The sequence below is a fragment of the Vidua macroura genome, chromosome 1 (assembly GCF_024509145.1).
Source record: "Vidua macroura isolate BioBank_ID:100142 chromosome 1, ASM2450914v1, whole genome shotgun sequence".
Lineage (NCBI taxonomy): Eukaryota > Metazoa > Chordata > Aves > Passeriformes > Viduidae > Vidua > Vidua macroura.
In genome coordinates, this window is record NC_071571.1 from 23537052 (window position 1) to 23556036 (window position 18985).

At 38.9% G+C, this 18985-nt stretch overlaps 1 protein-coding gene across 2 annotated transcripts in view; it reads right to left on the reverse strand.

Annotated features, from left to right (window-relative positions):
• CDK6 (cyclin dependent kinase 6) overlaps positions 1–18985 on the reverse strand; it is a 126080-nt gene that overhangs the window by 9875 nt on the left and 97220 nt on the right. The gene's annotated exons all lie outside the window — the stretch shown is intronic.

Here is an 18985-nt window from a genome sequence, read left to right on the forward strand (position 1 = left end):
GAAATGTGCTCCTAGGTTTAAGAGGTCAAATAAATGACAATGGATTCATGAAGGTCTGTAAACAATGGGGTGTGAAACAGTACAGAATTTACCTTGAAGTAGAGGAAAACTTCTGCTGCATAAATAAAGATACATTCAGGAAAGAAACAAATTGTTAGGCTGAATGTCCGAAGGTTTTCAAGGAAAAAAAAAAAGTGACTAAAAATACTTGCAGACACACTTTTTCTTTTCAAAGTGCAATTTAAAATATTTTCACTCATCATGTATAAGATGCTATCACCCCACAATGCCAATGTAAAATATTAAATTCTGATTTTTATGGCAGTATGGCTGTATTGCTAGCTTTGTGTTGAACAACAGTGCAATTTCATGTTGAAACTCCCAAGACATTTTACATTTTACTGATGAGTAAGGATCCAGCCAAGAATGAGGGATCTGTGAAGATCAGGCCACAGATATCGTGTACCATTTTGGTTCAACAAATGGTAGATTACTCCAAGAAACACAACCTACACACACTGCAAACTGAGACTGTAACTTGGGTTGACTGATAGCTAGGCTGCCCTCTCTTCTGGATCTTGGTTCTCTAAGTACAGAGTATGTTGTGAACTCATGGTTACAGTTTCTAGAACTGTTCAGCTGAGACACAGTGACTTGACAGACAGTGCATAGCCCCCTGCTTTCACTGGCAGCTTTTGCTTATGGAGGAGCACTCATTCTCCTGCCTCTCTCCACATACTCCTCTTCTGTGTGATACAAGTTCTTGACACCTGTGACAGCCAAAGGCATTATTTCACTGCTGGAGAAGATCTCTCCCATCTAAACTGGAGAACAAGGAGTAGTCAGCTATGGTCCTTCCCCTCTCACTGCCCATATGCAGGAGCAGATGGAGGATCTGGATCTCCTTTTGCTAACCATGAGTTAATACTGAGAAATGGCACTTTCCATCTTGACACTCTCACAAAAGCAGCAGAGTTCCATGTCACTGCGTGTCTTGTGGGTCCCTTCCAAATGCAATAAGGGGACACAGAGCACTGTGACATTTCTTAGTTAGACATGAAAATCTCTGCAGAAATCTGGGCCACCAAGAAAAAGCAGTGCACTGACAGACATGCTGTTCTTTGGTGAACTAAACATGCATTTTGCCTCCTTCTTGCGTGCTGCCATTCAGGTCATGTCATATCAACTTATACTCCAAACTGCTTTGTGCAGGAACATTGAGAGAACAATTTAATCAAATCTGATTTGAAACCATCTGACATGAGATTTGAGCTGATGAGGTAAAATGTGGTAGCCTTTTACTTGTCCATAAAGAACTTTATTTATTTTGTTTGTGAATAAATCATAAATAATGGGATGTTTTGCTTCCCAGATACACATGGTATTTACTAAATGTAGCCACTCTGACAAGGCCATTGTAACTCATACTTTGGGATTTCTGCGTTTTTTTAAACTTTAAGGTAGACAGCAATACAGGCTGTCTACCTTATACAAAAACCCAAAGTTTAACCCACTCAGACAGGAGCATCTACTTCTGCCCTAAGCTTTGAGCCTGATTTTCAGAACATTCAGTAGCTACAATCCTAGCATTGCTTGTGGCAGCAGACACACACTGTATCTTCCAAAGTCAAGCAATACTGCAAGTACTGGAACTACTGCTTGAAATTATTTAATATACAGTTGCTCGGAATATTTAATTTTGGCTCCAGCATTAGATTATTGGGGCCCTTTAAACTAACAAAATCTACACATTCAAACAATTATACATATGCAAATGGAAAGCTGATTTAATGTTTTAAAACGTATGCTGAATCTTGCATTAATGTGAAAGTCTGGCAATGGCAGCCTTGTTTGCAAATCACCTAAGGCAGTATCATGCCAGAACAAGTACAATTCTTGGGATTTTTAAGGAAGGCTTTTCCCATCATTGCTGCTGTCTCAAATTCACTAAGGGCTGAAGCAAGAATTTAAATTTCTTTTGAAAGTGTAATTATACAACACAAGGTGACCTTCCAAAATATTTTGATATTTCATCAAAATTAAGTGTTATTAGTTCATCTTTCAGCCTCCTATCCATCCCACCATCATGACTATAACAGGATGCCAACTCCTCGTTAGGCATCACTAATATAATGCAATTTGCCTCGTGAATTTTGGCTTGAGGTTCAATTGGAATATTGGATGGATGATTGGGGAAATACATTCACCTCATCAGCAGCTGCATGAAGCTCTCATTTCATATTCTGGCACTAGTTACTCTTTTGTAATGACTTGACAGCTCTGCAAGTCACATAAAAACTTTCACGTCGAGACTTTTTCACGTCAAGTCACTTTATGTGACTCTGCAAGTCACATAAAAACTTTCACATCAACATTCCTAAAGGTGGACATCAGCTCTCCCACCACTTTTGAATTGAGAACACTCAGCAGCCACAGAAAAGTAAAATTTCACCTTTGTTCTTGGTATCTTTCACTTGACTCATACACCCACTCACTCCCTGAGGTTTATTTATGCAAGCTTGATCCAGAAGTCCTTTCTTGAGCATATGTTCTCCTCTCTGCAATCATAATCTGTGTAAGACTGGTTAAACTCTGGAGCCTGATTTTGTAGAATTCCTTCTTTTTTTCTTCAGAAAAGGCATGGAGATGGGTTTGCGTCCTGGGGCAGGGGATGTGAGTCTGCCCTCTGGCTTCAAAAAACACCTAAAATCTGTGAGTACAAGTATCTCAGGAAAGAGGGACATTCCCATGGATGAAAGAACTATCCATGGGGATGTACTTGCCTTTTGTGTGGTTCCTCAATCCTCTCAAACATCCCTGACTTTGCTTGCTACAAAATCCATGCTCTAAAGGCTCCAACACCATTGTTGTTACTGAACGCACACCAAGTAGGGAAGATGGGACAAGAAGATTTGGAGTGCACCTATGACATTTAATTTCCCTGTTTGCTCAGGTGCTCTCAGATGGTTCCCACATTTGTTGGTTGTTGCTGCTTTGATTTTCCAGGGCAACAGAACAAGGAAAAAGTTACAGGGAATATGCAAGTGTCCATCTTGTTTGGCTACTCCTCCTCCTGGCTTTGGAGGCAGGCTGTTACCCACTGCCTCTGAAATGATGCCCACTGTATGGAGGAAGAGCCTTTTCATGTCTGCTGTAGGACCAGAATGCCCTTAGCACACAGATAGGAAGATATGGTGGAGGCATTGTATTGCTTAGGCTGTCCTGCTAAAATAAACCCCTCCTGAGCCAATAAGCAGGTACCTTAGTTCTTGAGGTACAAAATGTGCAGCTGCACAATTAAATGGATATTAGCTATGAGTCTGCATTGTGAAAGCAGAAGCACAGGAACACCTTCTGAACATAAAGAAACATTTTTTTACTGTGGGGGTGACCAAGCACTGGCTTGAAGAGGTTGTGGACCCTCCCACCTTGGTGATATTCAAAAGCCATCTGGAGATGGTCCTGGGCAACCACTTCTAGGTGATCCTGCCTGGGCTTGGACCAGATGATACCCAGAGGTCCTTCCAATGTCAACCATTCTGTGATTCTGTGATAGTACAGAAATAAAAATACATATCACAGTGTAAGGTTGCAATGGAAAACCTACAAATCCTGAAATGTTACCATCTGCTTATAGTTTAAAAGGGCTTGCACCATTAGTTTTCTGGCCAAAAGGCTCTCACGCTTATATATAGCTGAACAAAGTAGACTGAACCATTTTACCAACTTTAGAGTCTTTTTCTCTTGTCCATGACTTAGCTCAGCTTTTGCTCATGCTAAAGCTGAGTTTAAGCTTCACTGAATATTCTTTCTATCTGAAGTGGATATTAGTGTCTGAAAAGTTGAGTACTTTATTTTATAGACATTGTGTTTCATGTCTGTACTACTCAGTAAATAAAAACTGAGATATAAACATTTCCTAAGCAAGTCTCCCTGAAACAATTTTCCCTGGTGCAACTCTACAGACATGCAAAGCAATTTTTAAAGTATTGTATAAAATGACAGTGCAATGACATGCAAGAGATAAATGAGTTTTAACTGTAAACTGGCCATATTACTTCTAGATTTTATTTTCAGTCTTTGGTCTACAAAGCAAAGAAAATCTAAAGGTTTTCATATGGAAAATTAGAATTTTCATAAAGATTGGAATTAAAGATCCTGATAAGCACTGTTCTAGTCAAACTATAATGAAGACACAAGGAAAAAACCTAAAAAAACCACATGCACTGCAGCACAGGAAAAGACTTCTGCAGGTTTCTTGACAGTGACTGACATTTTTTACTAATTAGTGAGATTTTCATTGGAAACTATCTTTCCATTTCTGACATTGGTAAAATGGACACATGGAAGAAAGGTCATGTGAAGAAAGAAGGTGTTGATGAGTGAAAAAAAGGTAAGAAATTCACTTTCTAACCAAAACATATTACTGTGCTCTCATGACAGTTCTGGAATTGCCAATACAAGTGCTTCCAAAGCTAGACAAGTCTAGTATCTTTCCAGATATGTAATAAATAACATACAAAGTAACTACCTAGATTCTTTCTGCTAGTCCATTTGCTCACTGTGACAACAGAAGTTAGGAATTCCATCCCCTTCCTTGTTCTCGCAGAAAAATTATAAGGATAATCTCTCAGTTGCTAACTTGAATATATACAATATTCCTAGTGAAAAACCCTATATATTGGTGATCCATGTGTGCTCAGGGAAGTCCTACAAGAACTCCCTAAAATGAGAAAAACATAATGGGTGGAAAGGGTACAACTTAATATTTGGGCAAGCAGGGCTTAGACACTCTGGTTGAGAAGATGCCGAGAAGTTGTTTTAGGAAGAAGAGCAGTGAATTCGGAATACGTAACTGCAGCTTTGAAGGCATTATATAAAATGAGGGAGGTGTTGAAAGTCCATGATTACTTGACATAGTGAAGAAAAAAATGTAAAGAGAAATGGTATAAAAAGGGTACATGGAAGCTGCACATGAAATTTTAGAATCTGATCATGTTGCAGAAGTTAAGTCTAAGGAGTTTGTATGTCTGTGTGTGTAAGAGCAATAAAGTGATGGTGAAGAATCTAAAAAAGCTAAAGCCAAGTAAGATTTGCCAAGGAATCCTACATCATATAATGGGAAACCTGCCAAACTATATAGTCAGAGATATATTAAAAGGATGGGCTGGGTTTTTTCTTTTCATATTACAAAATGTGAATAGCTAGTAAATAATTTTGTCAGATTCTTAGTTACTTGTTATGATGAAAATATTTTCATTTTAAGAAGTAAAGCCATACATGACCTAAAACTGAAATTATGAGATGACTAGAAATAACATGATCTGGACTGTCCTGTGGAAACCTTTATTCAGAGGGATTATTTCTGAGCTGATTCCTAGCCACTCTTGTTGCTACCACTGTTTCTCTTTGACAAATTGCCTGCACAAGTCTGTACTACAGGCATGAAAAGAGAAAGTAAAGCAAAAAAGAAAGTATCACCTTTTAAAAATGAAGATCATTGGCCTTTCTGGTTTGTAAGATGAATAAGGTGCAGTATGAAACTTTACTCTGAAAACATGCCATGCTGACAAGATTTCACACTCTGGACAGTTACCCACTTCCAGTCAAAAGTGACTTGCTCAGCTGTTGTGTAATTCAGAGTTCTCATTTTAAACTTAACATTTTCTTGTACTTCTCTCTCTCCTTTCCCTTTAATAGTATCTCTGTGTGGGTGGGTGCCAGACATTGCATAGGAAGAAGTTACTTCATGTAGAGGTTATTATACTTGATCATAAATTGCTCAAAACTTTTACAAAACTTACCTTCTCTCCTCCAATATGTAAGAAGAAAGATGACATAGATAAACATTATGACTGAGGAAATACTCTTCAGCTAAAATCTGACAGAAACCAGATCAGCCACCTTGAGTTTCTCATTTTAGTCTTTAAAAGCCCAATTTCTTTCATTCAAAAATCTATCATTCTTCAAGTATGATAGTATCACAATCATGAATAAGAACTCTAAGATGGGGCTATGTCAGTACTGAACTATTATTAGAACCAGATCTAATGCATCAAAACCTACAACAATAATTATTTTCTCTGGAGTTTCTCATGTCACCCAGTAGACAGAAGCAAATAAAAAAAAGAGGTAATTTTTCAAACTTCCAGTTCTGTAGTGTGTTGAATTTGCTCCCTATTGCTATTCAAAATGAAGCAAATTAATTCTAGAAATAAAGATAATATTCTGACCCCTCAAATGCACATCTGGTCTAGTTCACAAGAAACATATGGGGTCTCTTTCTTGAAGAAGCAAAGAAAGCATTCAGAAGTGGGTGCAGATATAAGCCAGCAAGGAAGGACCCAACTTCAGATGTTCCCTTTGCATGCATAACTGAAAGGGAAATGTTAGTAAAAGGGAAACCAAACAGAGGCACTGTGTACAGCTTTATGACCAAAGCAGGGCCAGCCTACTGTGTAGAGTGAAGTTTCTCCAATATACATAATGATCTCCGTAAGTAAGAGAAAATATAACCATCTTCAAAGTTTCCTTAAGAACTGGCAAAGGAAATCTTTTTCTGGGTGCTTAAAATTTGTTTGATACCTTTCAGGTAAGCATAGTCCCAGGTGGGCTTGGAACAGAATGATGGGACTTGTCCCCCACCACTGACATAACAGGGAGCTTTACCACAGACGTCAATGACCCCAGGTTCATGCCAACTGAGATCTGGTTTCAAACCTTTATTAAGGAAAAAAAAAAAAGCTTCAAGAGAAGGATACATAGATTATATATATGTGTATACATATATACATACCCACACATATAAGGTTGCCAAAAGTAAGGTACGTGTAGATACGATCTTTGACCAGAATATGCTGTAACATAGGCAGATCTCATCTGTTCCTGGGCAGAACTGCTTCAGAACTCATCACTGAACATTATTTTTTGAAATAGAAGAGCCTTGATGTGTTGAGCGTCCTTCACTAACTCTCTCATCACGAACGTCACAGTTCTCTTATCTGTAGACATTTGTTTCCCCGCAAGATTTGTAGGTTTATTTCACTAGGGCTTTAAGGGTTGTTATCTCAGCTCAGGAAGCATGATATAATAGTGGCACCTTGAAAACTGTGACAACATTTGAAACAAATTCTGTAAATACATACACAACTGACCTTGGAAAAAGGGAAGGGAAAAAAAGTGTGGTCTCTGCTCGGTGTGGAAAAAGTGTTTGTACTGACAGTTCTACCAGCAATAATTGAACTACCTGTGTATGAAACACCCATCTCATCACTGTGCACAATTAAATTACATCTACTTGTCCATCAGCAGCTTGAAATTTAATGACATAACTGAACTGCAGGCTTCTGCCTTTTGAAAGCAGCCTGAAAAAAATACTGATATGACACATACACTATGGTCATGGTCTTCCCACAATCACTTATTTAGTTTGATGCATTCTCTTCTCTTTCATGAACTTATTTCATATCCCCCTTTTAAATGTGCACTCTTTATAACTGTCACACGGCTTGGCCCTTCTTGTCCAACTCCATTGTGAGGTCTAAGGCAGTAATTGAGGTATGGATTAGATAAGGGCTGTCCTATGTGGAAGACTAGGAGCCCAGAGGGCTCCTCACGCTCCTGTTCAAACAAGCAACGGTGCAAATCAGTGTGCAGGACACTGTGCAGGCAGTGTGTGTGTGTTTGTGCAGAGAACCTCATGCCTGTGAACAAATTTGCCCACATTTTCCTTGAACAGATCTATAGCCTCCCTCCAGAGCATGTCAGAGCTGTTTTTCACCACTTCTTTAATTTAACTCATAATTTACTCCTCACTTAAAAATCTGGCAGACAGCACTCCAAAATGACACATTTTAGCCAGAAGGAAGATGCTCTTTAATGCTATATTTTAAAGAAATGGTTTTAGAACATCTATATCACAGCAAAAGAACAACCTTCAAGGCAAGCAAAAGGAGTTTCAGTCTGTTCCTAGTCTTTATCAAATACATAAATGAAATGAAAGCAGTCTTCTACATGAAGTATCCACTCCTTTATCCTGTATGAAATTTCACTGTGAAAATCTTTTCAAATCACAGTTTTCAGAAATACAGAATGAATTCATTTATTTGTAGTTCCACAATTTTTCTTGCAATGCCAAGATGACTTCAAGAAAGCTCATCCATTGACATTTACTATATTTACTGGTGTAAAAACCCCTTTTAAAATGGGCTTTGCTTGGGAGTGCCTCTAATGCTGGACAAGTTTTAATCAATGGGATGGATACAGAACAGGTTTTAAAGTCTGAAGCCCTCTAATTAAAATTCAATAATGTTCCACAAACTGGATATATTTTCATTCGGACTGCTTTCATGGCACAGCTTTAAGCTAAAAGGTTTTGTGCCATTAGGTTGACTTCTCTTGGAATAAATTCTTTTAAACCAAATGTCTAACCTTGTTATCATTCTTGTATCACTGAAAGAGTATGCACACATAACTATTGCCCAAAGGAAACTGACTCTTACCTACCTATGATTCTTCCTTATCAAAGGGAAAAGAAAGTTACAAACACATACACCAGTCTACACACTGGTTCATCTCATCTCCCCAAAGATACTGAGTAAATTAACATCCAAGTATGTGTTCCCAGGTTTTCTTGGGCTTTATATCTATCTTAGTAATGCTAAGCAATGAGCGTCACAGACAAAAGTTTACTCAACGGATAAAAGAGCTTATACTCTAAATACTTAATACAAAATAATGTGAAAGGATAATGTCATAAATGATTTATTTTCACCATTATGAGCAACACAGAAAATGGTACATCTATGTGATTAAATTACTAGTCTAACGCTGAGAAAAACCCCACCAACAGACTCTAGAACTAGGAAGAGTAAGGCAAAAAAGCACGTATCTGACTATAAGAGCATCAGAAAAAATCTGTAAGTCAATCTTTTCTGTCAGCTGCAGTAGTACAGTGACAAGAGTGACAATGAGGTAATGGAGGTTGCACATGGGCACTATGTGAAACTTCAGAAAAGGGAGCTTCCATAGATGGCAAATTTCCATGTTTGGAGGGAAATAGAGAATTCAAAGATCTTTTCACAATCTAGAACATGAAATTCTCAATACAGAATAAAGTCTAAAGAAAAGTGACTTTTTTTCCCCTTCTGGTAAAACATTAAAGGCTAAGAGACAAAATCCTTGGGTTTTCTCTCCATCTGGGCTTCAGCTGCTCCTATGTGGTGTCAAGTACATGGTTTGATCTGTGATCACTTCATTTGCCCCCATACTATGTGTTAATGGCACCTGTTGCTCTAAGCCTCTCTAAATTTTCAGATAAACCTGAAACATCAGAACTGTGCCCACCCACAACTAATACATCTCATCACCCTCAGCTGCAATAAAACACCCTTGGTCAGAAAAAAATTCTGTAAATGGATTATAAGCCTTTAGACAAGAAAGGCAGGCAAAACATTTCAGTACTAAATGGCAAACTGTTACATGAGCAGAGGTTAAATTTCAATTTCAACCTTTTTCCCCAGCTGCTGAGTCTGAGTGTCAAAAGACATGAAAGTGGATTAGAAGGATGGTGTGAAGAAAATACTTTAATTTTTATCAGCTGTGCTGGCTTATAGTGAATTACTAAACACCTGCAGAAAAGCTTGAGATAAATATTAAAGGTAGAAAGTTATGTACAGCAACCACGCAAGGAAAACTGATACAGTTTTCAAAGGCCAGTTAAACGAGATACAACTTTGCCCTAAGCAATACTTTGTCCCATGCAATACACTCGACTCAGGCCAGAGAAGCTGTGAGATTACATTCACTGGCCCATGACAGTGCATAGTAATCTGACTTCATCTGTTAGGAGCTCTCTGGTTATTTATCCTGTTCAGCTTTTAGTGTTTTCACATAAAATCTTTTTTTCCCGCTTGAATCCTGACCAAAAGAAAGAGTAAGTTAATTTTTATATTAAAGAGAAAACTGAAAACCTAACTTCCAGGTGATGACACTGCTCAGATGCCACCCTCCCCTATGTGACTGCAGCACATTCTGTGCTGTAGATTTGTGTGCTACCAGGCTCTCCAAATTTTTTTTTGCAACAATCTTTATGCTATTATCTCTGCTTTACCATTACTGAACCATAAGCTTTTTGTGTTGTCTGGGGCACAGCTCTATTGGTTTTTGACATCATTTTAATGGGAAGAGCACACAACTCTGTCTTTACAAAATGAACATTCCCTCAGTCTCTGAAATACTGAGCACATGTAGCTCCTTGAATCACTCCATATCTTGAACTCTTCTGTCCCCACTTTACCACAATGTTCACCACCTTTATGCCCACTACAAGGAGTTCCTCAAGATCCAGATGGAGATGGCTGTCATTTCTCAAAAAAAAAAACCAACCCAATTTGTTCAGAATTAAAGAAAAAAACATAATCCTCTTCTGGAACAAGTGAATAGTCAAGTAAAAGCCTCCTCCTGTGGTAAGCCATTTTATGCCTTGCTTTTCATACAGTTGTGGCTGGTATGTTTGCCAAAAATAAAGAGTTTGCTAAAAAGTCTAGGCCCTCTTTAAACTCTGCTCGCACTTTCCAGCAAAATGCCCTCAAAATCAAACTCTTAAAAGATCTAGGAGATGAGCAACACCTACCTCTCATTTTGCAATTACTTCACAGGAATGGAAAAATGATTCCAAGGCAGGAGAGAAGCAAGCAAGTCTGTTTCTGTGATTGAGTAGGTAGGACACCCACCTAGAATACAGTTCTGACTCTGTGCATGCAGTCTTGAACTGCTAATGGTCTGATGAGATCTAGGTTTACCTGAGTACCTTCATTCTTACAGCGGCAGAGTATGATTCATCACTGCCAAACAGACTTAATTTAACAGCTACAGATAGAAACATTACACAAAGATCTCCTGCGATGTATACTTCTTTAGATGCTGAAAGCTTGCTCCCAAATTATTTGGATATAAAGAGCACTTAAAAATTATTAAATTGTGTAGAACAGTGTGTATGGTGTACTGACATAATTATAAAACCTGTTTCATGGACATAATCTAATAAAAAAGATATGATAATTCACTGTAGTTGGTGAAATTCTGGATGATATAGCTCACTGAGTCATGTACCTTTAGGTAACTGATTCAGACTCGGTGAAAATCAATAGTAACTGAATCTTCATGCCAATTTACTCCAGCTCAGTTGAATAAATGAGTGGAAATGAAGTAATCCCTTGGATCAAATTCGTATTTGACAAATGTCTATATTCCTAAAGCACTTACTACTGGCAAACTTTGATATGTTAGGAGAGAGGCTATGAATATGGAGAATATTTAAGTAAAAGAAGAAATACTTTCTCAGAGTTTGTCTTAAGAGCTGCATCTGGACAGAATTCATTCAGTGCATCTATAAAAGGAAAGAAGAGCAGATTTTGTATGAATTTCTGGAAGAAGTCACATGGTTTGACCATGCCAGACAGACAGTTCCTAAAACACTGCAAAACGAGGCATGCCACAAGCACAAGAGAACAGCCAGGCAGGTCACATGCTGACACCAAGAGCTTGTAAAATCCTGGCTCTGCCTCTAGCAGTCAGCACACCATGGTGGCTGTGTCTCACATGGACCCATTTGTACAGGGCCACCAGGTCAGGCAGAGCAAGCAAATGTAATGGCAGTGCCACAGGCCGTGTGCAAACAAAAATCAGAAGAAGGCAACAACACGTGCTTTCATATCACAAAGCAAACTATGGCTTCAAAGGAAGAAGGGACAGGAATTGCTGTGACTTAGGGTGAGCTGTATCCTGCCAACACCAGGCTCCTGATGGTAAAGGCAGCTCTAGCTACACGTGGGTAACATGTGGTGCTCTGTGGCAGGTGGCACATTCATGCAGGAGAGGCCGTCGCCACTTCCCTTCCTCACCAAGTTAGGACTCTGTCTAGGTCTTTGACATATGCAACACACAGACTGGCAAGTTCTCTGCAGTGGCCTCAACCCCGCCTTACTGCCCTGCCTTTGGGCAGTGTGATTTCCTTGGAGAAATTGTTTTCCAGAATCTAAATATCAAACTTGCTTTCTCATTGACATTTTGAGGTCTTCTTTCACAGCCAATTATTTACTTGGTACAAAATAGTACAACGTCTCAGAAAGCTGTTATGTTTTGCTCTGCTATCCTTATCCTTAGCTGTTTTTAAACTCCAGAGATTGTCTGCTCCTTTAGGTCTGCTTTCCACTTCTCTCATGCACATTTATGGGGTTTTATTAGTTATAAAGAACATTTAACAGCCTTGTTGATCAATACATATTGAGAAGTGGTAGTCTGAAGCTGCTGAAAAACTCAAATATGAGGCAGATTAATTCTATATACTTCTCAACTAGTACATATTGTCTTTATGACTGACCAATGGTAACTAATTTTTAGACTTTTCTGGACAATCAAACACAGAAAATTCAGTAAAGGCTGCCCGGATCAACATGTCTGACTAGACACTTAATTTGGAAAAAAAACTCCCACACTTGGGAGCTCAGCAACATGAATCACAGTTAAAGTCTAGTCTTTTTCCCTCCTCTCCAGAGTGCACCAGTGTCCAGGAAAGGATCCCAGGAATTTAAATACCATTTTGTAGCCATTTTCCTATGAAAGAGAAAAGTAAATAAAAACAATGTTTAGTTGTATTACGAGTCAAACAAAAGTACACAGAGGTTCCCCCGGCCAAACTCTAGGCAAAAAAGCAAAGACTCTCCCAGCCAAGTTCCTGCAGAGGGATTCTGTGTGCAAGAGCCAGGAGACCCTTTCAAACAGAAAGTCTTTGGGCAGTGTACAGCTGGCTATCCCTCTTCAGGCTAGAGAGCAAGGGGCATGGATGACATTGCTCTGCTTCTCTCCTGTTCTCTGGCTAGTGGAGTGACTGCTAAAAACAATCTGCAGCTGGGGATCCCACCAAAGCAGCCCTCAGACAGCTCTGGCTTATGGCAGGTATGAACTTGTCTTTGAGGTGCTCTAGAGGACACAAAGGTGGTGCACCTTCACAGCAACTGGACAGCAACTGTACACAGCAAGCTCAGATCCAGATGTTTCTGCTGCCAGCTGCATTTCCAAATATCCATTCCAAACTCTACAATGTTAATACCAAGGACTTACAAATACTTACATCATGACTGACATGCTGTGGTCTTTCTCTTAACCACAAGCTCTTTTCCTCTGACCTCTGGCGAGACTAATTCATATTGTCAGACTGGAATATTGGACCTCTAAGGAATGCATATATTTTTAAGGACTATGTGTTCAGGGGGATTTCAGACTAGTGTTGTGCCACCTGCAATGAGGAAGCTATGGGAAACTCTCCAGGAGGAGACCTCTCAAGAGGTACTATCTGCGCTGTGTGCAGCCACTGGCTGCCAGCCCAGAGCCACCCGGTCCCAATCCTGGTCCCTTGGCCACTGCCTTGCCTGACATGACCCCACACCTGAACCAAATAGTCAAATTAAACTTGGTCAGCTAACACCATTTCTGTGGGGCTCTGTAGTACTGCTCCAGGGTTCCCTTCTGTTTTTTTGTCATGGGTAGTGGCAGTTTCTGGTTTCTATGGTTTATCAACGGTTTCCTTTACCAGCAGATCTATTCCTCTGACTAAAAGTCTGGCACAGCTGGAAATTAGAAGCAAAACCACAAGTGAATGGCCTGGCACTTACCACCCATCTCCAACCACAAACCCATACAGTTGCTGGATTTGACTAACGGCTATCAATCACCCCAACTGCAGACAAACAGATATGAACTAGAAAAGGCTTGAGGGAAAGTGTGAGCTAAAAAGCAATATGGTATTTTAGTTTTAATGAGGTGATGCTGTCTTGGAAACACATTTATTTCTTAATCGGTACTTATATCATTATTCTGACTGTTTGCCCTTCTATTAAGGTGTGTTTGTTCTTTGCCTAAAGCCAATGCAATGGATGGATGTCATGTTAAACAGATGTCATGTTAAACAGAAAACAATCCTCATTATCCAAAAAACTGGAATAACATGAACAAGTGCAGTCTTCTGCTTCCTTTTATGTTAAGTTTCCTTAAGTGTGAAGCAGAATGTCATTATTGTTCCATCAGATCACTAAGGTCACTAAGTTAAACTGTGGCTTGTGTCCATTCAACTTTAAAAATACTTGAAAAAAATTTTCCTAATAGGCTGGCCACTTATCTGGGGAGGAAGAAAAAAATCCCAGTTTATTAGGTCTAGTTTGGAAAAATGACCAGCCTCCCACACACCCCTATGCACATGAATGGCAGAAGAATAAAGGATAGAAAGTGCAAAGCACAGAATTTTGAATGCTGACAAGATCTTTCTAAGGAACAAACCTTCTCCCAGTACAGTTGGTCTGGACTGCGGTGAACTTTCACAGCACTTGCAACTTAAATCATTCTTGTAACAAAACAAGATAATTTCCAAAAATGGCAGAAACAAACCCAGGCCAGATTTGTACGGTACTTTGGTTCAAAGGTTGCAAATTAAGCTGTGTAGCTTTTATAGTTCTAAGCTGCAACATCCACCATTGCTTGTCAGAACAAAAGACAAAACAGAAAAATGAAGTTGTTATTTTAGTTCTTTCTGCTACCAAGATCTAACTGTAAGCGAGCACACAAGTGAATGATTACACTTTGGAGCTCTTGGTCCACTAGATATGTTGGTTTAAGGTTCACTGGAAAACACCAGATAATGTGATTGTAAGGTCTATGTCTAAACTGCTGCATGATAAAGAGACCAGTTCTTTCTTAAACCACATTTAAAATGTTTGGCAGTTTATATGGAAAACCTAACTTATAAGCAGCATTCATGGCTGTACTTACTTAGTTGCTTTTTGCCATGGCTCTACTGTCTTGGTTTTATTATACCTTCCCGCCCAACATCCAGTTATACATCCTATTTTTTCTTTTGTTAACAGATTCCTCTGCTGCTCTCTCTAGTTCCCTCTTCTTTCCAACCTAAAGAAGATTGAAAATATATTTTACAGATCTTTTCTCTGCTTTCGAAAGAAATTCAGAAATGTGTTGAAAATAAGAGAACATAGCACGAGAAGGAAAAGTTAAGCTAAGAACTGAAAAGAAGTAGAAATTTTCCATATGGAGGAATACAGGATCTAGTAGGCAAAGCCAAATATTCCTAATGCTGCATAGCTACTGTGTTCACTTAAACAGTGAGGACTAGGAATTAAGATGCATCTGAAATGATACTGTGTCATAGAAATATGACTCACAATTCATTGCATTGCAGTATTCATATTTTATAGGCTCCTTATTATCTTCAGAGCCTCCTTTCAGAGGAGACTGTGTTCTTGGTACTGTTCTTGTATGTGCAGAAAGGTAAAATAAAACTGAAGTCTTCATTACTATCATTCAGAGTTGTCTTTCTTTCTCACGTTCAGTATGTCCAGGATTTCATCGGCATTATCCATACACACAGCAAGAAGTTATAATACCAGTCTGTAGAAAATTCACAATGGTGTGCAAATAAAGATAATTTTAAAAAGACAAGGAATATAATCCTTTCCTATAGAAATCAGGCTAAATCAGGCTTTATCAACTGATTTCAGTTTGAGACAGTTCTGTTTCCGGTGGCTTATATGACTATGTAGTTTCTCTGCTCTGCTCCCATCCAAACCCAGGTACTGCAGTCATATCACTGATGCACTTGGGCTGGGGCAGGAATATGTCCTATACTTATAAAAAAAAGCTCTATATTCAACTGCAAAGTATTTTGCTGATAATGTTTCTGTGTATGATACTTTACTGTTGATTACAGGCTTTAAACAAATGTTTCTGTTTTCCTAAAGGTTTGGATAATTGAATAACATTAATGGAAATAAAGAATTAAGTAATGACATACTGTTACTTAATTTGAGTCAGGAATCTCCTCCCCCCCCCCCCCCCCCCCCGTTGGGTATGCATTTGCAAAGTTACAGATTGATTATTCCTCAAGACCATCCAAAAGCAAAACCTCATTACAATCTCCCTTCAAGAGTTGTAGAGAGCAGTGAGTTGCTGCCCTGAATCTTGTTTTCTCCACAACAACCCCAGTTCCCTCAGCTGCTTCTCAAGGGACATGTTTTCTAGACTCTTTACCAGCTCCATTTCCCTTCTCTGGACAGCCTCCAGCACTTCAATGTCCTTTTTGAAGTGAGGGACCCAGAACGGAACACAGCACTCAAGGTGCAACCTCACCAGTGCTGAGTACAGAGGGACAATCACTTCCCCAGTCCTGCTGGCCACACTACTCTTATGGTCTCCTTCTGCAGACCCATTCTACCACCTGGTTCTGTAGATGACCCAGGAAAGTACATGCAAAAGATCTGATGACTGCACTTCAAAGTGTTGTAATAACTTATGGCTTGTTTGGAAAGGGGAATAAAGATTTACTATATTTTAGTGCTTTAGATGATCTAGAATTACTCAATACCCTAAGACACTGTAGTAAGAATGAATACGTGTACTGCTAGTTTTTTAAAACCTAATGTTTTATGATTCTAAGCAGCCTGTAGGTCCCAAATCCAGTGTTCACATCACCAGAGTTTTGATATCATCACATATCATATACATTATCTACAACAACAAAGTCCCCAAGCTCATGCTTTTTCTACACATACTGATGTAACTCCTCTAATTGGACAAATTTATACCACTGAAAGATGACTTATATGCCAATAGCTTGTTTCCCCGTGTCTGCTATTTGTGTCCACCAGGGAACTTGGCCCACCATAGGTATTTTAGTAGAGTCACATATCTCTTATCTGCTATTACAATTTTCAAGCACAGTTTGCAATGCAATAACTGTCTCACATATATTAGGAGTTGACAGAGTAGGCTGAAAAATGAGACAACGGCTAAAAACATGATTTAATATTTAAAAATGAATAAATAATAACCTCATACTATTGATGCCAATCTTGTGGCTTATAAATTTCTGGGACTGATGATTTTACCAACAGCAGGCTGATTAAAACACCATGGAGCTTGTGCATGAACAGTCTCAGTAAGAAACCCATGTGAATGGAATTAATTTCCCTCCTGGATAGATGAAGCTTGTTGCACTGAGATAATGCTGTTTGACTTTTGCTTTGGGAACATGGAAAAGGGTTTTGGGAGAGGACTGTCTTTCCAGTTTTGGGTTTGAATTGGTGCCTGTAAACATGTAGTCACATGGCCAGCCTCTAGTGTATGACTTCTTCAGCTTGACTAGGCTGTGAATGTAACAGAGGCTACAAAAACTAATAGTCTCTTCTGATGATTTTTAGCTCTGTATTTGCTCCAAAGGGAGACAAGCTCAGTTGATTGTTAAATGTGCCCAGCTGGAATTGTTACACAGATAGCCTGACTACCTAGTCCCCCATGCACACCTACCAACCTCCTAGTCAGTGCAGCATTGAAATCATACAGGAGTGTGGCTTTGAAAACTGGGCAGGTATAGATAAAGTAAGAACAAAGCACCAAAATATTTTGACATGTTTTCTCAAGACTGACTACTCAGAAGAGAATCCATGATTGGTGACCCGAGTTTTCTTTTATAGAGCATTTCACCCAGATCTGAATCTGGGATTACAGTCTTTTTCTCTTTTCACCCTCATTCACCTGGATTAAGTATTACCTAATTGAAGCAAGAAGACATTCTCTTCTTCCCTAAAACACTGGTCACGGCTTCCTGCTTAGGAGCAAGAGTTTCATGTATCGACACAGAAGTGCATACCACTCCCATTTTTGCCTTTCTCTTTAATGAGGTGTTCACTGAGTAGAAGCTACAAAGCCCTTTCCTATTGGCCTGGAAAATGCTCAGTCTCAAAGTATAGTACTTTTATAAGTAATTCAAATCTTTAGCTAAACATTAAAAAAAAAAGCCAAATGATGTCCCCATGCCCTCAGGCCCCTGTCAATCCTGCCAGCTGCATCCCTGAAGGGCTCTCTTATAAGGTAGCAAGCCATACATAGTTTACAACTTCCCCTACTGGTTTTTACTATCCATGCACCAGAACTTTTAAATCACAAAGAGAATAGGCACTATGACAAATACGTTTACTCTTTCATTACATAATGACACTCCATCCAAATGTCCAGAAGTCACTGCAAACTGCTTAACTAAACAGGAAATTTAAAAACTGGAGCTATCATACAAGGTATTTTTGAAGTAATGCTTTATTATGGGGATGCTGTCATCAGCAGTGCACATGGACAGAAAAGACACACAAAGCAGAAGAGTTTCGGTGTACATAACACAAACACCTGAGTACTGAGCAGTTTATTGCTGATTTGTAAATAGAATAGGATCCTTGGGAATCTAACTGAGGGATTTTAAGATACAATCTCTATGTGTCCATCTCTGCAGAAGCCTATAAATCTGTACCAAAATTAAAATGTGCTGTTTTAAAATAGCTGTGACTTTATACAAACCTCAGACTGTGGGAGGAAAAGAGCTGAAAAGTGTCATTTGTTTAGCTGAATCAGCCAAGATGAGAGAAATGTTCAAATTTACTCTAGGTGTGTCTAGACAGAGATATATATATATATATATATATATATATTTTTTTTTTTTTTTTTTTTTTGGTGTCCAAGTCCCTTACACACTTCTGTGTATTTCTGATCCACTTCTTAAATAAATACTTGGCTTGCATTTGTCTTAAATTGTTTTAGCTTAAGGGTGATTTAAACTGAGGTGCCATCCACTTAAAAACACATAGTAACCTGTAACATACAGACTGGACCATTCATACAGAGCTCACTTTTCTCCTGTACTTATCCAGGCTTAAAGCACCCTCAACTGTGTTTGTGACAGCCTACAAAATTCTATTCAAGCCAACTCAGACTGTCCCATTTCTCCTTGACATAAACAAGATTCTGGCATGTTTTGTGATGCTGTATAGTGTTTTACTATGAAACTCGTTCCAGTGAAGTCCCTGGGATATAAAAATGCCCACAGAAGTCTCAGTATGTTTCTTAAAAATGACAGACCTTTAAGATCTTTAAA